Source organism: Phallusia mammillata, chromosome 3 (assembly GCF_965637545.1).
Source record: "Phallusia mammillata chromosome 3, kaPhaMamm4.hap1.1, whole genome shotgun sequence".
In the NCBI taxonomy this organism is placed as follows: Eukaryota; Metazoa; Chordata; class Ascidiacea; order Phlebobranchia; family Ascidiidae; genus Phallusia; species Phallusia mammillata.
The window spans coordinates 27,532,363-27,547,948 of NC_137254.1; the positions used below are offsets into that span (position 1 = coordinate 27,532,363).

The 15,586-nt window shown below is 37.4% G+C and overlaps 3 long non-coding RNA genes across 8 annotated transcripts in view; all 3 read right to left on the bottom strand.

Moving 5' to 3' along the window:
• Positions 1-2,037, bottom strand: part of LOC145218791 (uncharacterized) — a 3,277-nt gene extending 1,240 nt beyond the window's left edge. Inside the window, exons 1-11 of one of the 3 annotated variants that reach the window (XR_013857744.1) lie at positions 1,787-2,037; positions 1,665-1,728; positions 1,502-1,583; positions 1,362-1,413; positions 1,207-1,287; positions 826-1,137; positions 665-726; positions 488-552; positions 329-407; positions 148-218; positions 1-14 (exon numbers count right to left, since the gene is read on the bottom strand). The exon at positions 1-14 is cut by the window's left edge and continues 71 nt beyond it. This is a non-coding gene — a long non-coding RNA (uncharacterized LOC145218791). Of the gene's footprint in view, positions 219-328; positions 408-487; positions 553-664; positions 727-825; positions 1,138-1,206; positions 1,288-1,361; positions 1,414-1,501; positions 1,584-1,664; positions 1,729-1,786 lie in introns of all 3 variants that reach the window. The other 2 variants (XR_013857745.1, XR_013857743.1) reach the window with 2 other exon arrangements.
• A 680-nt stretch (positions 2,038-2,717) lies between these two features.
• Positions 2,718-11,871, bottom strand: LOC145218790 (uncharacterized). Of its 4 annotated transcripts, XR_013857740.1 has the most exons (21): positions 7,540-7,740; positions 7,379-7,438; positions 7,246-7,306; positions 6,800-7,118; positions 6,643-6,676; positions 6,497-6,561; positions 6,346-6,424; positions 5,777-5,936; positions 5,407-5,711; positions 5,256-5,337; positions 4,982-5,062; positions 4,598-4,912; positions 4,437-4,498; positions 4,260-4,324; positions 4,101-4,179; positions 3,673-3,990; positions 3,551-3,614; positions 3,388-3,469; positions 3,248-3,299; positions 3,093-3,173; positions 2,718-3,023 (listed from the first exon to the last, which is right to left on the bottom strand). It is a non-coding gene; the product is annotated as an uncharacterized LOC145218790 (long non-coding RNA). The 4 variants fall into 4 exon arrangements; XR_013857739.1 differs by having other exon boundaries at positions 7,379-7,740; XR_013857741.1 differs by having other exon boundaries at positions 4,978-5,062; positions 7,379-7,740.
• An 80-nt stretch (positions 11,872-11,951) lies between these two features.
• LOC145218793 (uncharacterized) lies at positions 11,952-15,542 on the bottom strand. Its single transcript, XR_013857746.1, has 12 exons — positions 15,233-15,542; positions 14,763-15,133; positions 14,435-14,678; positions 14,280-14,341; positions 13,755-14,073; positions 13,598-13,631; positions 13,452-13,516; positions 13,301-13,379; positions 12,398-12,891; positions 12,247-12,328; positions 12,101-12,152; positions 11,952-12,026 (listed from the first exon to the last, which is right to left on the bottom strand). It is a non-coding gene; the product is annotated as an uncharacterized LOC145218793 (long non-coding RNA).
• Between the last annotated feature and the right edge of the window lie 44 nt (positions 15,543-15,586).

Sequence of the window (15,586 nt, forward strand, 5' to 3'; positions counted from 1 at the left end):
CATCTGTCACAAAACTAACAGCAGAATTCGAGTTCACGATAAAAGTAGTTTATAAAGGGTTATATTTCTAGGCAACATGCCAAGGCAACATGCGACAATTCGTTGCAGCAACGGTCAAATGCCTGCTTAAGTAAACAAGACAATTACCTTTTTTCTACTTTTTTGCTGCAAGTCATTGTTGACGAATCCTGTCGCTGGCTATTCTTTTGAAAGATTTACTATAAAAACAACAAACGCAACAATCAGTAAAGAAACATAGCGAAAACACACCTCAAAACCAATGAAGTGTCATGAATTGATGTCATGAATTATTGAAAACAAAACTCACTAGCGTAGAAAGACGTGATTTGGGTTTGTAGCTTTCAAATGATCTTCTCTCATCGCCAACTCTTCTTTACCGCGTGTCACTAAGAAAGGACAACAGAAGAAACATTTAACTGATACACAAAAATACCGAGTAGCAAAAGCATAAATTAAAACAACTTACAGGCAAAATCAAAATGTGATTCGCAAGTGAAAAGATGCCTTGTCAGGATCCATTCTCCAAGACATCTGTTACAAAACAAGATTGAAGATAAAATGCAAAAATATTATCGTTTGTCACATACAGATAAAAACTGAACTCCAATGCTTACTTTACTCTTACACTTTCCGTTGTACTAACCTGTAAAAGAACTGTTGGTAAACGATCGCTACAGTTCTGCAAGACAGCACAGGTCGAAGGATCTAAATAAAAAATACATAAAATAGCAATGTTGTCAAATATCAGCAAAAATTATCCTACGCATGCGGCAAAGTTTCGTGCCTCTAAAGTTGTTTACTTACATCGAACATCGTCGCTTATGACCCAGGTTTCTCCGCTGCTTTACTGGCTTCGGAACAGAAAGTAGAAGGGTGACTCACAATAATCTGCAACAAAAATTACAGCAGAATTTGATGTGCAAAACGGAATTAAGACGAAATTAGAGTAACTTGTTAGCCATTCTGCCAACTGAAAGATCACACGTGACATGCAAAATACAAAGTGTAACATGCCAGTTTACCATGCAAAATTAGATTATTAGCTATACCACAACAACTTAACTATTGGGTCTTTATTTCGTCTCTCATCGCTCAAGTATTCTTCACCAGGAGCTACTGCAACAAGATTGACATATTACAAACCTCAAAACACAATTTATTTAAATATAGTAGTAATGTACTTGCCAGTTTTAGTCCGCGGTGTTCACGAGTAAAAATCCTTAACGTAGAAAGTTTTTGTCCTCGCAAGCGGTTAACGATACCCTCCTGCAATAAAATAAAAGTTGTTAGTACGAAGTAAAATAGACCATGGTTTCGTATGGTGTGGATTAGCAAATTACCTGTTTCTTGATCTTGTGAATATTTCTTGTGAGCAGCGCTGGTGCCAAATTTCTAGGAAATAAGTACAGTTTAAAGCAGAAAGTTCAGTTCAGTTCAGTGTGATGACAATGGTGCAGGTTATGTGTTGGGAGTAAATTACCTGTTAATCGATGAACGACGCTATCCCAGCAGTCTCAAATAAAGCAACCGTTTGTTGTGAGTGGCACGGGTCGAAGAAGGCTCTACATAAAAATAGAGTATGAAATAAAACTATTTGCTACAAAAACAACAATGCAGTTTATTGACTGCGACTGTTAACTTACATTTAGGATGATGGTGTTGCTTTGCAGTTGATTTTTGATGCTTGTCTGGTGGTTTGGCAAACGTCTGAAACAAAAAAAAATTATTGCACTGTTTAACTCAGATAAGCGCAACATAAACTTACGTCGTTGAAAAACTATATTGTCCACGGCTTTCCCATTAAGTTGTTTGATGCTCGTCTGATGCTCCGATAAACATCTGTAACAAAACTAACACCAGCATTCGAGTTCACGATAAAAGTAGTTTATAAAGTGTTATATTTCTACCGTTGCTGACAAAGTGACATGCAAAAACAACGTAAGTGCGACATGCCAAGGCAACATGCGACAATTCGTTGCAGCAACGGAAAAATGCCTCCTTAAGTAAACAAGACAATTACCTGTTTTCTACTCTTTTCATTATTGACGAATCCTGTCGCTGGCTATTTTTTTTAAAAGATTTACTATGAAAACAACAAACGCAACAATTAGTAAAGAAATATAGCGAAAACACAACTTAAAACCAATGAAGTGTCATGAATTGATGTCATGAATTATATCAAACAAAACTCACTAGCGTAGAAAGACGCGATTTGGGTTTGTAGCTTTAAAATGATCTTCTCTCATCGCCAACTCTTCTTTACCGCGTGTCACTAAGAAAGGACAACAGAAGAAACATTTAACTGATACACAAAAATACCGAGTAGCAAAAGCATAAATTAAAACAACTTACAGGCAAAATCAAAATGTGATTCGCAAGTGAAAAGATGCCTTGTCAGGATCCATTCTCCAAGACATCTGTTACAAAACAAGATTGAAGATAAAATGCAAAAATATTATCGTTTGTCACATACAGATAAAAACTGAACTCCAATGCTTACTTTACTCTTACACTTTCCGTTGTACTAACCTGTAAAAGAACTGTTGGTAAACGATCGCTACAGTTCTGCAAGACAGCACAGGTCGAAGGATCTAAATAAAAAATACATAAAATAGCAATGTTGTCAAATATCAGCAAAAATTATCCTACGCATGCGGCAAAGTTTCGTGCCTCTAAAGTTGTTTACTTACATCGAACATCGTCGCTTATGACCCAGGTTTCTCCGCTGCTTTACTGGCTTCGGAACAGAAAGTAGAAGGGTGACTCACAATAATCTGCAACAAAAATTACAGTAGAATTTGATGTGCAAAACGGAATTAAGACGAAATTAGAGTAACTTGTTAGCCATTCTGCCAACTGAAAGATCACACGTGACATGCAAAATACAAAGTGTAACATGCCAGTTTACCATGCAAAATTAGATTATTAGCTATACCACAACAACTTAACTATTGGGTCTTTATTTCGTCTCTCATCGCTCAAGTATTCTTCACCAGGAGCTACTGCAACAAGATTGACATATTACAAACCTCAAAACACAATTTATTTAAATATAGTAGTAATGTACTTGCCAGTTTTAGTCCGCGGTGTTCACGAGTAAAAATCCTTAACGTAGAAAGTTTTTGTCCTCGCAAGCGGTTAACGATACCCTCCTGCAATAAAATAAAAGTTGTTAGTACGAAGTAAAATAGACCATGGTTTCGTATGGTGTGGATTAGCAAATTACCTGTTTCTTGATCTTGTGAATATTTCTTGTGAGCAGCGCTGGTGCCAAATTTCTAGGAAATAAGTACAGTTTAAAGCAGAAAGTTCAGTTCAGTTCAGTGTGATGACAATGGTGCAGGTTATGTGTTGGGAGTAAATTACCTGTTAATCGATGAACGACGCTATCCCAGCAGTCTCAAATAAAGCAACCGTTTGTTGTGAGTGGCACGGGTCGAAGAAGGCTCTACATAAAAATAGAGTATGAAATAAAACTATTTGCTACAAAAACAACAATGCAGTTTATTGACTGCGACTGTTAACTTACATTTAGGATGATGGTGTTGCTTTGCAGTTGATTTTTGATGCTTGTCTGGTGGTTTGGCAAACGTCTGAAACAAAAAAAAATTATTGCACTGTTTAACTCAGATAAGCGCAACATAAACTTACGTCGTTGAAAAACTATATTGTCCACGGCTTTCCCATTAAGTTGTTTGATGCTCGTCTGATGCTCCGATAAACATCTGTAACAAAACTAACACCAGCATTCGAGTTCACGATAAAAGTAGTTTATAAAGTGTTATATTTCTACCGTTGCTGACAAAGTGACATGCAAAAACAACGTAAGTGCGGCATGCCAAGGCAACATGCGACAATTCGTTGCAGCAACGGAAAAATGCCTCCTTAAGTAAACAAGACAATTACCTGTTTTCTACTCTTTTCATTATTGACGAATCCTGTCGCTGGCTATTTTTTTTAAAAGATTTACTATGAAAACAACAAACGCAACAATTAGTAAAGAAATATAGCGAAAACACAACTTAAAACCAATGAAGTGTCATGAATTGATGTCATGAATTATATCAAACAAAACTCACTAGCGTAGAAAGACGCGATTTGGGTTTGTAGCTTTCAAATGATCTTCTCTCATCGCCAACTCTTCTTTACCGCGTGTCACTAAGAAAGGACAACAGAAGAAACATTTAACTGATACACAAAAATACCGAGTAGCAAAAGCATAAATTAAAACAACTTACAGGCAAAATCAAAATGTGATTCGCAAGTGAAAAGATGCCTTGTCAGGATCCATTCTCCAAGACATCTGTTACAAAACAAGATTGAAGATAAAATGCAAAAATATTATCGTTTGTCACATACAGATAAAAACTGAACTCCAATGCTTACTTTACTCTTACACTTTCCGTTGTACTAACCTGTAAAAGAACTGTTGGTAAACGATCGCTACAGTTCTGCAAGACAGCACAGGTCGAAGGATCTAAATAAAAAATACATAAAATAGCAATGTTGTCAAATATCAGCAAAAATTATCCTACGCATGCGGCAAAGTTTCGTGCCTCTAAAGTTGTTTACTTACATCGAACATCGTCGCTTATGACCCAGATTTCTCCGCTGCTTTACTGGCTTCGGAACAGAAAGTAGAAGGGTGACGCACAATAATCTGCAACAAAAATTACAGCAGAATTTGATGTGCAAAACGGAATTAAGACGAAATTATAGTAACTTACTGTTACCCATGTTGCCAACTGAAAGATCACACGTGACATGCAAAATACAAAGTGTAACATGCAAGTTTGCCATGCAAAATTAGAATATTAGCTATACTACAACAACTTAACTATTGGGTCTTTTTTTCGTCTCTCATCGCCCAAGTCTTCTTCACCAGGAGTTACTGCAACAAGATTGACATATTACAAACCTCAAAACACAATTTATTTAAATATAGTAGTGCTATACTTGCCAGTTTTAGTCCGCGGTGTTCACGAGTGAAAATCCATGACGTAGAAAGTTTTTGTCCTCGCAACCGGTGAACGATACCCTACTGCAATAAAATAAAAGTTGTTATTACGAAGTGAAAGAGACCGTGGTTTCGTATGGTGTGGATTAGTAAATTACCTGTTTCTTGATCTTGTGATTATTTCTTGTGCATAAGTACAGTATCAAATAGAAAATTCAGTTTAGTGTGATAGGTTATGAAGAACAGTGGTACAGGTTATGTGTTGGGAGTAAATTACCTGTTAATCGATGAACGACGCTATCCCAGCAGTCTCAAATAAAGCAACCGTTTGTTGCGAGTGGCACGGGTCGAAGAAGGTTCTATATAACAAATAAAGTATGAAATGAAACTATTTGCCACAAAAACAACAATGCAGTTTATCGACTTACATTTAGGATGATGGAGTTTCTTTGCAGTTGATTTTTGATGCTTGTCTGGTGTTGTTTGATGCTTGTCTGATTCTCCGATAAACATCTGTAACAAAACTAATAGCAGCATTCGAGTTCACGATAAAAGTAGTTTATAAAGTGTTATATTTCTACCGTTGCTCACAAAGTGACATGCAAAAACAACGTAAGTGCGACATGCCAATTCACCATGCAAAACAAGAATACTAGCTATACCACAACTTAACTTAAATATTGTTTCTTTTCCGAACATCGAATTGGTGGCAACGTAAGAAAATACCAGGAGCCTTGAAATACAAAGCATCAAGTCAATCAGTTCGCATTTAAACTTGTTACTATGAAGACGTTTTACCGTCGACACTTTTAGTTTACCACCACTAAAGGGAACGGGTTTTGGCTTTGGTGATACACCTCTATTAATTTGTTGGCAAACATTTGGATCTTATATCACACGCTCTTCAACATTGCCTTTGGTCGTCTCTCATCGCCCAAGTCTTCTTCGCCACGAGTTTCTGCAACAAGATTGACATATTACAAACCTGGTACACACAAAGCATCAAAAATATAACTTGCAACAAAAAATTTCCAAGACAAAAAAAAATCAGGAAACAAAACTTAAAGGCGAGGGAAAATTTGACGTGTAATGTTGAAAAGAGAAGTCTGGTAAATAGATGCCCTTCCTCATCCGGTCCCTAACTCTGTTCCACAAAAAAACGGTAGAGCTACTAACACTGAGCATAGGCTTTGGCCCGGTCGGAGAACTTCTGGTAGGTGGCGCAACAGAGCATAGGCGTTTATGGTGCTGACTCAGCAATTATTCTTACCATAAACCCAAATTGCTGTAACAGCACCATAAACGCCTATGCTCCGTGTAACATGCCAATTCAATTGATGTCATGAATTATATCAAACAAAACTCACTAGCGTAGAAAGACGTGATTTGGGTTTGTAGCTTTCAAATGATCTTCTCTCATCGCCAACTCTTCTTTACCGCGTGTCACTAAGAAAGGAAACTTTTAACTGATACACAAAAATACCGAGTATAGCAAAAGCATCAATTAAAACAACTTACAGGCAAGATCAAAATGTGATTCACAAGTGAAAAGATGCCTTGTCAGGATTCATTCTTCAAGACGCCTATTAAACAAGATTGCAGATAAAATGCAGAAACAATATCTTTTGCACTCCAATGCTTATTTGCCTTTCCGTTGTACTAACCTGTGAAAGAACTGTTGGTCTTGGTTTCGCCGTCCTGCAAGACAGCACAGGTCGAAGGATCAAAATGAAAATATATAAAAAATATCACTTTTAACAAATATCAGCAATAATTATCCTTCGCATACGGCAAAGTTTCGTGCCTAAGTTGTTTACTTACATCGAACATCGTCGCTTATGACCCAGATTTCTCAACTGCTTTTCTGGCTTCGGAACAGAAAGTAGAAGGGTGACGCACAATAATCTGCAACAAAAATTACAGCAGAATTTGATGTGCAAAACGGAATTAAGACCAAATTATAGCAACTTACTGTTACCCATGCTGCGAACTGAAGGAGCACACGTGACACGCAAAATATGAAGTGTAACATGCCAGTTTTTCATGCAAACAAGAATACTAGCTATACCACAACTTAACTTAAATATTCTTTCCTTCCCCAACTTCGAATCGGTGGCAACGTAAGAAGATACCAAAAGTCCTGAAATATAAAAGCATAAAGTCAATCAGTTCGCATCTAAACTTGTTAATATATGAAGATGTTTTACCACCGACACTATTAGTTTACCACCACTAAAGGAAACGGATTTGGGCTTTAGGGGATATACCTCTATTTATTTGTAGGCAAAAATTTGGAATCGGTGGCAATGCAAGAAGATACCAGAAGTCCTGAAATATAAAGCATGAAGTCGACCAGTTTATACCCACATTCTCGTTTTCCATTTTCAACAAACAAATCACCTGGGCTTTTTCGGTTGTAAAGTCATTTTTGATCGTGTCTCGTCTGAAGTTCACAATTTCCTGCAAAAAGCATGATATTCAGCGAACCCTTGGGCTCATACACACACAAAAGTGCCAATCACCACCAAAGGTAAACAGTTGTCACTAAGTAGACGTTTTACCAGTTCCAGTGCAAAGAAATAAAGGAAAGGAGTTCAAGCTTTGGGGGATACACCTCTATTTGTTTGTTGGCCAAAGCATCGAACATGGCCGCTTATGAAAGGAATTCCTCCACTGGTTTATTGGCTTCGGAACATAGTAGAAGTGTGACCGACAAACATCTGCAACAAAACATTTGCAGCGGAATTTGATGCACGAACCAAATTAAGACAAAATTATGGAAATTTACTTTAATCCATGCTGCCAACTGAAAGAACACTCGTTACATGCAAAATATGTAGTGTAACATGCCAATTCACCATGCAAAACAAGAATACTAGCTATTCTACAACTTAACTTAAATATTGTTTCTTTCCCTAACTTGGAATCGGTGGCAACGTAAGAATATACCAGGAGCCCTGAAATATAAAAGCAAAAAGTCAATCAGTTCGCATCTAGACTTGTTACTATGAAGACGTTTTACCATCGACACTATTAGTTTGCCACCACTAAAGGAAAGGGGTTTGGGCTTTAGGGCAGTGGTCGGCAACCGCCGGTCCGCGGCCCGGTAGCGGTCCCCGAGGAGCTCGTTACCGGTCCGTATAAATTTTCAGGTTAAATGCTATAAAACATTTTGCCCATGTATCCCGGGCATGATAAACTGATTTAAGCGTTTTTATAGCTATATATTTATAGTTTTTTGAAGACCGGTCCGCGATAAAATTTTAGTTTCAAAAACGGTCCGCAATGCAAAAACGGTTGCCGACCCCTGCTTTAGGGGATATACCTCTATTGATTTGTAGGCAAAAATTTGGATCTTATAACACTAGCTCTTCAACATTTATTATGTCCAAAATGTCGCCTGGCATTTTTGGTTGTGCAGTTACCTTTCGTCGTCTCTCATCGCCCAAGTCTTCTTCACCACGAATTACTGCAACAAGATTGACATATTACAAACCTGGTACACACAAAGAGGCCAAGTATCAAAAATATAACTTACAATCAAAAATACGCAAGACTAACAAAAATCAGGAAACAAAACTTACAGGCGAGGGAGAATTTGACGTGTAATGTTGAAAAGAGAAGTCTGGTGAATAGATGCCCTTCCTCATCCGGTCCCAAACTCACAAAAAACAAACCGGTCTAGTTAACTTTTTATATTTGTTTTTAGCACGTACGTATTAAATCCCACTTTATACAAGTTAGTTCGCAAATAAACAAGTTACCTGCATCTTCCCGCTGTAATTACTTTTGGTAGTCTCTCATCGCCAACTGTTCTTTACCACATTCTCTACCTGAAGACAAAAAAAAACATTAAAAAAATAATTGAATAATAGAAAAGACATTTCGTAGTGTGATAGGTTATGAATAACAGTGGTAGAGGTTATGCGTTGGAAGCAAATTACCTGTTAATCGATGAACGACGCTATCCCAGCAGTCTCAAATAAAGCAACTGTTTGTTGCGAGTGGCACGTGTCGGAGAAGGTTCTACATAAAAAAAAACAATGCAGTTAATTGACTACGACTGTTAACTTACATTTAGGATGATGGTGTTGCTTTGCAGTTGATTTTTGATGCTTGTCTGGTGGTTTGGCAAACGTCTGAAACAAAAAAAAGTTTATTGCCGTGGTAACTCAGATAAGCGCAACATAAACTTACATCGTTGAAAAACTATATTGTCCACGGCTTTCCCATTAAGTTGTTTGATGCTTCATCTGTAACAAAACTAACAGCAGCATTCGAGTTCACGATAAAAGTAGTTTATAAAGGGTTATATTTCTACCGTTGCTCACAAAGTGACATGCAAAAACAACGCAAGTGCGACATGCCAAGGCAACATGCCACAATTCGTTGCAGCAAGGGTAAAATGCCTGCTTAAGTAAACAATACAATTACATTTTCTCTACTTTTTTTGCTGCAAGTCATTGTTGACGAATCCTGTCGCTGGCTATTCTTTTGAAAGATTTACTATAAAAACAACAAACGAAACAATCAGTGAAGAAACATAGCGAAAACACACCTTAAAACCAATAAAGTGTCATGAATTGATGTCAATAATTATTGAAAACAAAACTCACTCGCGTAGAAAGACGTGATTTGGGTTTGTAGCTCTTCTCTCATAGCCAACTCTTCTTAACCGTGTGTCACTTAGAAAGGACAACAGAAGAAACATTTAACTGATACACAAAAATACCGAGTAACAAAAGCATAAATTAACAACAACTCACAAGCAAGATCCAAATGTGATTCACAAGTGCAAATATGCCTTGTCAGGATCCATTCTCCAAGACGTCTGTTACAAAACAAGATTGCAGATAAAATGCAGAAACAATATCTTTTATCACATATACAGAAAAAACTGCACTCCATAGCTTATTTGACTCTTACACTTTCCGTTGTCCTAACCTGTGAAAGAGCTGTTGGTCATGGATTCGCTGTCTTGGTTCTAGGATTTCTAGGATTTAACGGTTGGGAAAGGATCCCTACGGTCCTGCAAGACAGCACAGGTCAAAAGGATCTAAATAAAAAATTAAAAAATACAGAAAATAACAACGTTATCGAATATCGGTTATAATTGTAAGTTGTTTACTTACACTAACAATGCTGCTAAAGAACCGAATTTCTCAAGTGATTTACCGACTTCGGAACAGAAAGTAGAAACGTAGACGGACAAACATCTGCAACAAAACTTGAAGCAGAATTTGATGTGCAAAACCGAATTATAACGAAATTATGGTAATTTACTGTTAGCCATGCTGCCAAATAAAAGAACACACCACGTGACATGCAAAATATAAAGTGTAACATGCCAATTCACTATGCAAAACAAGAATACTAGCTATACTACAACTTAACTTAAATATTGTTTCTTTTCCGAACTCCGAATCGGTGGAAACGCAAGAATATACCAGGAGCCCTGAAATATAAAAGCAAAAAGTCAATCAGTTCGCATCTAAACTTGTTACAATGAAGACGTTTTACCGTCGACACTATTAGTTTACCACCACTAAAGAAAACGGGTTTGGGCTTTAGGGGATATACCTCCATTTGTTTGTAGGCAAAAACTTGGATCTTGTAACACAAGCTCTATATGTATTATGTCAAAAAAATCACCTGGGATTTTTGGTTATACAGTCATCTTCAGTCCTCTCTCATCGCCCAAGTCTTCTTCACCACTGCAATAGGTTGGCATATTACAAACCTGGTACACACAATAAAAACTACCCAAGACTTATACAAAACTTACTGGCGAGGAAAAATTTGACGTGTAATGCTCCACGCAGCTGTGGTTTCTTGTGAGCAGCGCCAGTGACAAATTTCTAGGAAACAAGTGCAGTATCAAATAGAAAATTCAGTTACCTGTGAAGAAACAGTGGCACAGGTCATGTGCTGGAGTAAATTAGACTACATGTTTGTCGATGAACGCCCTAATTCCAGCAGTCTTGAATAAAGCAACTGTTTGTTGTGAGTGGCGCTGGTCGAAGAAGGTACTGCATAAAAATGGAGTTTGAAATAAAACAGTCAATTTGCTACAAAACAACAATACAGTTTATCGAATACGACTGTATTCTTACATTTGGGATGATTGTGCTGTAAAATATAAACTGGATTCATTCAGGATTTGTCTTTGCAGTTGATTTTGAGGCTTGTCTTGTGGCGGTTTGGCGAACGTCGGAAACAAAATTGAAGTTTATTGAAGTGTTAACAAAAATAAGCGCAACATCAACTTACATTCGATAAGTAATGTTTCATGTGTCGTTAAAAAACTGTATTGTCCACGGCATTCCCATTAGGTTGTTTTATGAATGTCTGATGCTCTGAAAAACATCTGCAACAAAACTGACAGCAGCATTCGAGTTCACAATAAAATAGTTTTACAAAGGGTTATACTTCCACCGTTGCTGACAAATTTCGCCGTCCTGCAAGACAGCACAGGTCGAAGGATCTAAATGTAAAAATATATAAAATAACAATGTCATCAAATATCTGTAACAATTATCCTTGCATGCGGCAAAGTGCCGTGCCTCTAAAGTTGTTTTCTTACATCGAACGTGGTCGCTTATGACCCAGATTTCTCAACTGCTTTTCTGGCTTCGGAACAGAAAGCAGAAAGGTGACGCACAATAATCTGCAACAAAAATTACAGCAGAATTTGATGTGCAAAACGGAATTAAGACGAAATTATAGTAACTTACTGTTACCCATGCTGCGAACTGAAGGAGCACACGTGACATGCAAAATACAAAGTGTAACATGCCAGTTTTTAATGCAAAATTAGAATATTAGCTATACTACAACAACTTAACTATTGGGTCTTTTTTTCGTCTCTCATCGCCCAAGTCTTCTTCACCAGAAGTTACTGCAACAAGATTGACATATTACAAACCTTAAAACACAATTTATTTAAATATAGTAGTAATATACTTGCCAGTTTTAGTCCGCGGTGTTCACGAGTAAAAATCCTTAACGTAGAAAGTTTTTGTCCTCGCAAGCGGTGAACGATACCCTCCTGCAATAAAATAAAAGTTGTTAGTACGAAGTGAAAGGGACCGTGGTTTCGTATGGTGTGGATTAGTAAATTACCTGTTTCTCGATCTTGTGATTATTTCTTGTGAGCAGCGCTGGTGCCAAATTTCTAGGAAACAAATACAGTATCAAACAGAAAATTCAGTTTAGTGTGATAGGTTATGAGGAACAGTGGTACAGGTTATGTGTTGGAAGTAAATTACCTGTTAATTGAAGAACAACGCCATCTCAGCAGTTTCAATTAAAGCAACCGTTTGTTGCGAGTGGCACGGGTCGAAGAAGGCTCTACATAAAAAATAGAGAATGAAATAAAACTATTTGCCACAAAAACAACAATGCAGTTTATCGACTTACATTTAGGATGATGGAGTTTCTTTGCAGTTGATTTTCGATGCTTGTCTGGTGTTGTTTGATGCTTGTCTGATTCTCCGATAAACATCTGTAACAAAACTAACAGCAGCATTCGAGTTCACGATAAAAGTAGTTAATAAAGGGTTATATTTCTACCGTTGCTCACAAAGTGACTTGCAAAACAAGAATACTAGCTATACCACAACTTAACTTAAATATTGTTTCTTTTCCGAACGTCGAATCGGTGGCAACGTAAGAAGATACCAGGAGCCTTGAAATACAAAAGCATGAAGTCAATCAGTTCGCATTTAAACTTGTTACTATGAAGACGTTTTACCGTCGACACTTTTAGTTTACCACCACTAAAGGAAACGGGTTTTGGCTTTGGTGATACACCTCTATTAATTTGTTGGCAAACATTTGGATCTTATATCACACGCTCTTCAACATTGCCTTTGGTCGTCTCTTATCGCCCAAGTCTTCTTCGCCACGAGTTTCTGCAACAAGATTGACATATTACAAACCTGGTACACACAAAGCATCAAAAATATAACTTGCAACAAAAAATTTCCAAGACAAAAAAAAATCAGGAAACAAAACTTAAAGGCGAGGGAAAATTTGACGTGTAATGTTGAAAAGAGAAGTCTGGTAAATAGATGCCCTTCCTCATCCGGTCCCTAACTCTGTTCCACAAAAAAACGGTAGAGCTACTAACACTGAGCATAGGCTTTGGCCCGGTCGGAGAACTTCTGGTAGGTGGCGCAACAAAGCATAGGCGTTTATGGTGCTGACTCAGCAATTATTCTTACCATAAACCTAAATTGCTGTAACAGCACCATAAACGCCTATGCTCCGTGTAACATGCCAATTCAATTGATGTCATGAATTATATCAAACAAAACTCACTAGCGTAGAAAGACGTGATTTGGGTTTGTAGCTTTCAAATGATCTTCTCTCATCGCCAACTCTTCTTTACCGCGTGTCACTAAGAAAGGAAACTTTTAACTGATACACAAAAATACCGAGTATAGCAAAAGCATCAATTAAAACAACTTACAGGCAAGATCAAAATGTGATTCACAAGTGAAAAGATGCCTTGTCAGGATTCATTCTTCAAGACGCCTATTAAACAAGATTGCAGATAAAATGCAGAAACAATATCTTTTGCACTCCAATGCTTATTTGCCTTTCCGTTGTACTAACCTGTGAAAGAACTGTTGGTCTTGGTTTCGCCGTCCTGCAAGACAGCACAGGTCGAAGGATCAAAATGAAAATATATAAAAAATATCACTTTTAACAAATATCAGCAATAATTATCCTTCGCATACGGCAAAGTTTCGTGCCTAAGTTGTTTACTTACATCGAACATCGTCGCTTATGACCCAGATTTCTCAACTGCTTTTCTGGCTTCGGAACAGAAAGTAGAAGGGTGACGCACAATAATCTGCAACAAAAATTACAGCAGAATTTGATGTGCAAAACGGAATTAAGACCAAATTATAGCAACTTAATGTTACCCATGCTGCGAACTGAAGGAGCACATGTGACACGCAAAATATGAAGTGTAACATGCCAGTTTTTCATGCAAACAAGAATACTAGCTATACCACAACTTAACTTAAATATTCTTTCCTTCCCCAACTTCGAATCGGTGGCAACGTAAGAAGATACCAAAAGTCCTGAAATATAAAAGCATAAAGTCAATCAGTTCGCATCTAAACTTGTTAATATATGAAGATGTTTTACCACCGACACTATTAGTTTACCACCACTAAAGGAAACGGATTTGGGCTTTAGGGGATATACCTCTATTTATTTGTTGGGGGGATATACCTCTATTTATCTTATAACACAAGCTCTATATGTATTATGTCAAAAAAATCACCTGGGATTTTTGGTTATACAGTCATCTTCAGTCCTCTCTCATCGCCCAAGTCTTCTTCACCACTGCAATAGGTTGGCATATTACAAACCTGGTACACACAATAAAAACTACCCAAGACTTATACAAAACTTACTGGCAAATATAACAAAACTTACTGGCGAGGAAAGATTTGACGTGTAATGCTCCACGCAGCTGTGGTTTCTTGTGAGCAGCGCCAGTGACAAATTTCTAGGAAACAAGTGCAGTATCAAATAGAAAATTCAGTTACCTGTGAAGAAACAGTGGCACAGGTCATGTGCTGGAGTAAATTAGACTACATGTTTGTCGATGAACGCCCTAATTCCAGCAGTCTTGAATAAAGCAACTGTTTGTTGTGAGTGGCGCTGGTCGAAGAAGGTACTGCATAAAAATGGAGTTTGAAATAAAACAGTCAATTTGCTACAAAACAACAATACAGTTTATCGAATACGACTGTATTCTTACATTTGGGATGATTGTGCTGTAAAATATAAACTGGATTCATTCAGGATTTGTCTTTGCAGTTGATTTTGATGCTTGTCACGTGGCGGTTTGGCGAACGTCGGAAACAAAATTGAAGTTTATTGAAGTGTTAACAAAAATAAGCGCAACATCAACTTACATTCGATAAGTAATGTTTCATGTGTCGTTAAAAAACTGTATTGTCCACGGCATTCCCATTAGGTTGTTTTATGAATGTCTGATGCTCTGAAAAACATCTGCAACAAAACTGACAGCAGCATTCGAGTTCACAATAAAATAGTTTTACAAAGGGTTATACTTCCACCGTTGCTGACAAATTTCGCCGTCCTGCAAGACAGCACAGGTCGAAGGATCTAAATGTAAAAATATATAAAATAACAATGTCATCAAATATCTGTAACAATTATCCTTGCATGCGGCAAAGTGCCGTGCCTCTAAAGTTGTTTTCTTACATCGAACGTGGTCGCTTATGACCCAGATTTCTCAACTGCTTTTCTGGCTTCGGAACAGAAAGCAGAAAGGTGACGCACAATAATCTGCAACAAAAATTACAGCAGAATTTGATGTGCAAAACGGAATTAAGACGAAATTATAGTAACTTACTGTTACCCATGCTGCGAACTGAAGGAGCACACGTGACATGCAAAATACAAAGTGTAACATGCCAGTTTTTAATGCAAAATTAGAATATTAGCTATACTACAACAACTTAACTATTGGGTCTTTTTTTCGTCTCTCATCGCCCAAGTCTTCTTCACCAGAAGTTACTGCAACAAGATTGACATATTACAAACCTTAAAACACAA